Source organism: Tympanuchus pallidicinctus, unplaced genomic scaffold (assembly GCF_026119805.1).
Source record: "Tympanuchus pallidicinctus isolate F22 unplaced genomic scaffold, pur_lepc_1.0 scaffold118, whole genome shotgun sequence".
Lineage (NCBI taxonomy): Eukaryota > Metazoa > Chordata > Aves > Galliformes > Phasianidae > Tympanuchus > Tympanuchus pallidicinctus.
The window spans coordinates 121,365-127,946 of record NW_026294636.1 but is presented as its reverse complement, the minus strand read 5'-3'; the positions used below and the strand labels follow the sequence as shown (position 1 = coordinate 127,946).

General features: G+C 58.7%; 2 long non-coding RNA genes across 4 annotated transcripts; both read left to right on the top strand.

Moving 5' to 3' along the window:
- Window positions 1-2,209, top strand: LOC128075089 (uncharacterized). Its single transcript, XR_008203643.1, has 4 exons — window positions 1-204; window positions 417-557; window positions 1,434-1,524; window positions 2,108-2,209. It is a non-coding gene; the product is annotated as an uncharacterized LOC128075089 (long non-coding RNA).
- Window positions 2,210-2,682: 473 nt separating this feature from the next.
- On the top strand, window positions 2,683-5,734 carry LOC128075088 (uncharacterized). 3 transcript variants are annotated; one of them, XR_008203640.1, is made up of 4 exons: window positions 2,683-2,771; window positions 2,856-2,970; window positions 3,084-3,134; window positions 4,892-5,734. It is a non-coding gene; the product is annotated as an uncharacterized LOC128075088 (long non-coding RNA). The 3 variants fall into 3 exon arrangements; XR_008203641.1 differs by having other exon boundaries at window positions 3,084-3,120; window positions 5,121-5,726; XR_008203642.1 differs by lacking the exon at window positions 4,892-5,734 and adding an exon at window positions 4,625-4,767 and having other exon boundaries at window positions 3,084-3,120.
- The last annotated feature ends 848 nt before the right edge of the window (window positions 5,735-6,582 follow it).

The following is a 6,582-nucleotide window of genomic DNA, read 5'->3' as shown; positions in this document are numbered from 1 at the left end:
GGGTCCCAATGGGGTCTGTGGGGTCGCTATGGACTCTATGGGGTCTCTATGGGGTCCCTATGGGTGCTGTAGCTCTATGGGGTCCGTGTGGGGTCCCTATGGGGTCCCTATGGACTCTATGGGATCCGTATGGGGTCCCTGTGGGCTCTATGGGGTCCCTATGGGGTCCCTATGGGTGCTATAGCTCTATGGGGTCCCTATGGGGTCCCTATGGGGTCCCTATGGGGTCCCTATGGGGTCTGTGTGGGGTCTATGGGGTCCCAATGGGGTCTGTGGGGTCACTATGGACTGTCCATATGGGATATGGGTGCTATGGCTCTATGGGGTCCCTATGGACTCTATGGGGTCCCTATGGAATTCCTGTGGTCCCTGTGGGGTCCCTGTGGGACTCTATGGGGTCCCTATGGGTGCTATAGCTCTATGGGGTCCGTGTGGGGTCTGAGGGGTCCCTATGGACTCTATGGGATCCGTATGGGGTCCCTGTGGGGTCCCTGTGGGCTCTATGGGGTCCCTATGGGGTCCCTATGGGTGCTATAGCTCTATGGGGTCTGTGTGGGGTCTATGAGGTCCTTATGAGGTCTGTGGGGTCACTATGGACTGTATGGGATCCGTATGGGGTCCCTATGGACTCTATGGGGTCCCTATGGAGTTCCTGTGGTCCCTGTGGGCTCTATGGGGTCTCTATGGGGTCCCTATGGGTGTTGTAGCTCTATGGGGTCCCTTTGGGGGTCCCTATGGGGTCCCTATGGGGTCCCTATGTGTGCTATAGCTCTATGGGGTCCGTGTGGGGTCTGAGGGGTCCCTATGGACTCTATGGGATCCGTATGGGGTCCCTGTGGGGTCCCTGTGGGCTCTATGGGGTCCCTGTGGGGTCCCTATGGGTGCTGTAGCTCTATGGGGTCTGTGTGGGGTCTATGGGGTCCCAATGGGGTCTGTGGGGTCGCTATGGACTCTATGGGATCCGTATGGGGTCCCTATGGGTGCTATGTCTCTATGGGGTCCCTATGGACTCTATGGGGTCCCTATGGAGTTCCTGTGGTCCCTGTGGGCTCTATGGCGTCCCTATGGGTGCTATGGTTCTGTGGGCTCCCTGTGGGCTCCCTGTGGGGTCCCTGTTGGGTCCCTGTGGGGTCCCTGTGGGGTCCCTGTGGGGTCCCTGTGGGGTCCCTGTTGGGTCCCTGTGGGGTCCCTGTGGGGTCCCTGTGGGTGCTATAGCTCTATGGGTTCCGTGTGGGGTCTATGGGGTCCCTATGGACTCTATGGCATCCATATGGGGTCACTATGGGTGCTATGGCTCTATGGGGTCCCTATGGACTCTATGGGGTCCCTATGGAATTCCTCTGGTCCCTGTGGCGTCCCTGTGGGCTCTATGGGGTCCCTGTGGTCCCTGTGTTGTCCCTGTGGGCTCTATGGGGTCCTTATGGGTGCTGTAGCTCTATGGGGTCCGTGTGGGGTCTATGGGGTCCCTATGGGGTCTGTGGGGTCCCTATGGACTCTATGGGATCCACTTCATTGAGAGCAAATGTGAGCGATTCATTAATTAACGGGGCAGTTCATTAGTGAGCGGGGGGGCGGGGCCAATTAACTGGGTGGGGTGCTGCTAATTCATGATGGGGGCCGCTAATTGGGGAGGGTGCTGCTGCTGATGGCGGGGGTGTAATTGGGGGGGGGGGGGCTTCTAATTAATTGGGGTGTGGCTCATCGAGGGGTGTTAATTGGGGGGAGGGAAGGGCTGCTAATTGGGGCGGTGCCACTAATTGGGGAGAGGGAGAAGTGCCAAAATAAGGCAAATAAAATGAATTTTGGCCTTTCCCCCTCCTCCCCAAATATGGGATTTAATTGCGGGGGAGGATTGGTTAATTTGGGGGGGGTTAATTAAGGGATGGGGATCATTATTGGGGGGGGGGGCATTGTGTGAGCCCCCCTCACCCGAGCCCAAACAACGACCCAAATAGGGCAAGTTTGGGCCTTTCCCTCCAAATAACGGCTTTTAATTTTGATGGGGGGGGGGGGGGGGGGGGTTAATTGGGGGATTAATTAAGGGGTGAGGGTTGTTAATTACGGGGGGGGGGGGGGAGGGGGTGCTTTTTAACACCTCCCCCCCCAGTCAAGCAGGATTCCAACCTCACCATCGGCGTGGAATTCGGTTCCAAGGTGGTGAATGTGGGAGGGTGCACTGTCAAGCTGCAGATCTGGGACACGGCCGGGCTTCAGGTGGGGGGGGGAGGCCCAAAATGAGGCCAAAAACAGCAGATTTGGGCAATTTGGGGTCGTTGGGGGCGGAGTCTGATGGATTTGGGGCTGTCGGGATCCAAAAAGTGGGAGAAATTGAGTGAAATTTGGGTCAAAAATAGGTGACATTTGGTCCATCTCCAAAATGGGGCAAAATGGGGCTGTTTTGGTCAACCCAGAGTCACCAGAATGGCCCCCATTTTTATGCCTCCCCCCCCACTTTTTGGTACCCCCCTCATTTTTATTCCCCCCCCCCCAATTTTTGGTTCCTCACCTCCATTTTTTATGTCCCCCCCCCCCATTTTTTTGCCCCCCCCCCTCCCCCCATTTTTGGTACCCAACCCCCATTTTTATGCCCACCCCCCCCCCCCCAATTTTTTGTACCCCCCCACTTTTTATGCCCCCTCCCCCCATTTTTGGTACCCCACCCCCCTATTTGGTGCCCCCCCCCCCGATTAACCCCTTCCCTCCCGCAGGTCTGTCACTCGCAGCCATTACCGCGGTGCCACCGGCGCTCTGCTGGTTTACGACATCACCAGGTCAGCCCCCCTCCGCTCCCCCCCCTCCCCCAAATAAAACCCAACCCGGCCCCCAAAATCCCCTTTTTTCCCCCCACACGGCAGCAGGGAGACCTGCAACGCTTTGACCCATTGGCTGACGGACGCACAGACGCTCTCCAGCCCCAACATCGTCATCATCCTCTGCGGGAACAAAAAGGACCTGGATGGGGAGCGCGAGGTCACCTTCCTGGAGGCCTCCACATTCGCACAGGAGAACGGTGGGGGGCTGGGGGGGCGCTTATGGGGGGCTTAGGGGACAATTATAGGGCACTTATGGATGGGGAGCAGGAGGTCGCCTTCCTGGAGGCATCCGGATTCACACGGAATGGTGGGGGGCTGCTGGTGGGGCTTGTGGGGCTGAGGGGGCACTTATGGGACACTTATGGGGCTGGGAGGGCACATAGGGGGCGCTTATGGGGCTGGGGCCTTATGGGGTGCTTATGGGGCACTTACGAGTCCCTTACGGGGCCTTTGGGAGACACTCATGGGGCACTTATGGGATGCTTAGGGGGCCTTTATACAGTGTTTATGGGGCGCTTATGGGGCTGGGGGCACTTACGGGGCTGGGGAGGTGCTTATGGGGTGCATATGGGGCCTTTATGGGGTGTTTATGGGGCACTTATGGGGCTGGGTGGTGCTTATGGGATGCTTATGGGACCTTTATGGGGTGTTTATGGGGCGCTTATGGGGCTGGGGGGCACTTACAGGGCTGGGGAGGTGCTTATGGTGTGCATATGGGGCCTTTATGGGGTTTCTATGGGGCGCTTATGGGGTGCTTATGGGACCTTTATGGGGTGTTTGTGGAGCACTTATGGGGCTGGGGAGGTGCTTATGGGATGCTTATGGGGCTGTTATGGGGTGTTTATGGGGTGCTTATGGGGCTGGGGGGCACTTATGGGGCTGGGCAGGTGCTTATGGGGCCTTTATGGGGTGTTTATGGGGTGCTTAGGGGGCACTTATGGGGCCGTGGTGGCGGGGTTACATCCTGTGTACCTCAATCCCCTGCCACAGCCCACTCCAGCCCCGTGTGCCTCCCTGCACCCCAACAGCCTTCTGCAGCCCCCCACAGCCCCCCACAGCTTCCTCGCCCCCTCTATTTCCCCTCAGCCCCCTCTCTCTCTCCCTCAGCTCCCCAGAGCCCCATACGGATCCCACATCCACCCCACATCCACAGCCCGTCCCATATTTATCCCACTTCCCCACACCCCATCCTGTCTCCATCCACATCCCCACATCCCAGCCCCGCTCCCAGCCCCTCACCCCACACGGAGGTGGCTGATGGCTGCGCACGCTTCCTTCCCTGTCCTGGCGCCGCTCTCCATCCCTCCCGGCTCCAGCTCTGCTCTCCTCAGCACCGCTCCCGCCGTGCCGCGGCTCCGTCTCGGTGCTGCACGGAGCTCCAGCGCGCAGCGGCTGTGGGACCGGCACCGTCTGAGGGGAGAGCCGGCTGCCAATGGCCGTTCCTGCGCCATGCACCTCAGCCAATTGGACCCGGCGGCGCTGCCGCTGACCAATCAGAGGCACGAACTGGCCGGAACTGGCCCTGACCAATGAGAGGCCGGGGGCGGGGCAGAGCTGTGATGGGGGAGGGGCTCGGGGTGTTTTTCTGGGAGAAAACCCCACATTTCAATGGGTAAACAGGGATTTCAGGGAGAAAAACCCAGATTTTAGGGGAAAAAGAGGGATTGAAGGGGTTTTCTCCCAGAAATCCCTGTTTTTGCTGTTCAATGTGGGGTTTTCTCCCAGAAATCCCAGTTTTTTCCCTTAAATCTGGCTTTTTCTCCCAGAACTCCCTGTTTTTCGCCTTCACTGTGGCTTTTTTCCATTGACAGTGTCCCTGCTCCAGTGCCACCCTTATTGTAACAGACTTCTCCCATATGTCCAATCTAAACTCTCTGTTTCCCCTTCTTTCTTGCAGCCCCCCTCAAGATCCCACAGGCCAGAAGAAGAACACGGCAGCACACACGTGTGCATGTGCATCGAGGCCTTTGCACAAGGCTGTGTGGGTTTGCACACATTCGCGTGCATTCGGGCGGTGTGTGCACACAGGTGCGCAAGGATGTGCACGCGTGTGTGTGATTGCACAGGGGTTGTGGGAGTGCGTCAGAAAGTCCTTGGAGCAGCAGCTCATGGATGCCGTGGACAAATCGGGCCGTGCGCTCCATGTCCATCTCTACTGGTGATGTTTTTATTGACTACAACCAAAGTTGGAGTGCCGAGTTGGGCGGCACTCGGAACGCTGCCCTGCAACGCCACGCACTGCAGCGCTGCCTGCTGATGCTGCTCCTCTCAGTCGTTCAGCTGCAGCTTCTGCATCATCTCCACCAGGCTGTTCATGGCGGAGGACTGGAAAGAAACAGAGCGAGTGTAGAAACAGGACAGTGCTTCCCTCCGGAAATCTCTTCCGTGTCTGACAGTCGGAGGCCCTGAGAACAACAAGAGCCGTGTCTGTGCTCACCGAGGACTCACCTCTGCACGTGCAGCTGCAGCTCTCAGAGAAGCCTTTTTCAGTTCTATTCAGTTCTACGTGGGACTCACCCATGGGGTGAATGGGGTTCATTGAATGGGGGTGAAATGAAGGAAAGCCACAGAGAAGTGAAGATACCCTTGTGCAGCCCAGTAAAAAGGCAGGATGGCCTCGTAGTGGTCAGCGGGGTCCCAGGGGAACAAGTAGGAGCTGGGAGGAGTGCACAGCAATACGGAGCAGCAAAGTGCAGCATGGCCAAGTGACAACCAGTAAGGAGCAGCACGGCCTCAGAGCGGTCAGTGGAGCCCTGTAGGAATCATCAGAAAGCAACAGGAAGGCACAGCTGTGCCCAGGGCCGGTGCCGGCCTCTGCCTCTGGCTTCGGGCCCTCGGCCTGGTGCCGGCCTTTCAGGACTGGCTTTAGGCTCCACGGCCGCTGCCAGCCCGCCCGGCTGTAGGTGTGGCTGTCAGCCCCGGCTCTGGCGCTGCCCCTGTGGCTGTAACCGCGGCATTATGGGCCAGGGCTGGTGCTGGCTCTCTGGCTGGAGCTTCAGACTTCAGGGCCGGCTCTCAGGCTGTGGCTTCAGGTCCCTTGGCCGCTGCCAGTCTCTCTGGCTGTGTGTTTCGGCCCCAGGGCCACTGCTGGCTTCTCTGGCAGCATCTTTAGGCCCAGGCCGTGTGCCAGCCTCTCTAAGTGGGGCCGTGGCTGTGAGCCCCTGGGCTGGATGCAGCCTTTTGGGCTCTGGCCCAAAGTCACCAGGCCTGGTTCCAAATTGTAAGAAAACATGAGGGCCGCCCAATGGCGTTATCTGAAGTAACAGAACAGAGAAATTCAGATGACTCTTGTGTAACCAGCCTGGGTCATCCTGTCGCTCAGGCACTGTGTGACCAGACCCAGGAGATGTTGCCCCCAGGCTGCCCCCAGACTGAAGGCTGGAAGGATTTGGGCTCCCAAGCAATCAGCCAGCATTCGGATGAGTCAGCCCTCTGGTTTTTGTGAGGACAGACGAGCCCACCTTGGAAAGCCATCTGGGCAAAGGCAGAACAGCTTTGTTCTTGGGCCGCAGCACTCCATGGCCAGGTGCTGCTCAAAAGCTGGGCCTGCATTTCCTCCTGGGCATCCTCGCGTGCTCTGAGTCCGCTGCAGCTTTCTGCAGGGTCGGTGGCTTCCTGCTGAGGAGCTCCTCGTGTTCTTCTGCAGCTGCCCCCCAGCATCACTGCTGCCTCCTCTGGTACCACGCCAGGAGATGCGTCAGCGTCCATCAGCCTGCACTTCCTTCCTCCCAGCAGCAGCTGCTCCTGCACTGACCTCCATTCACACTGG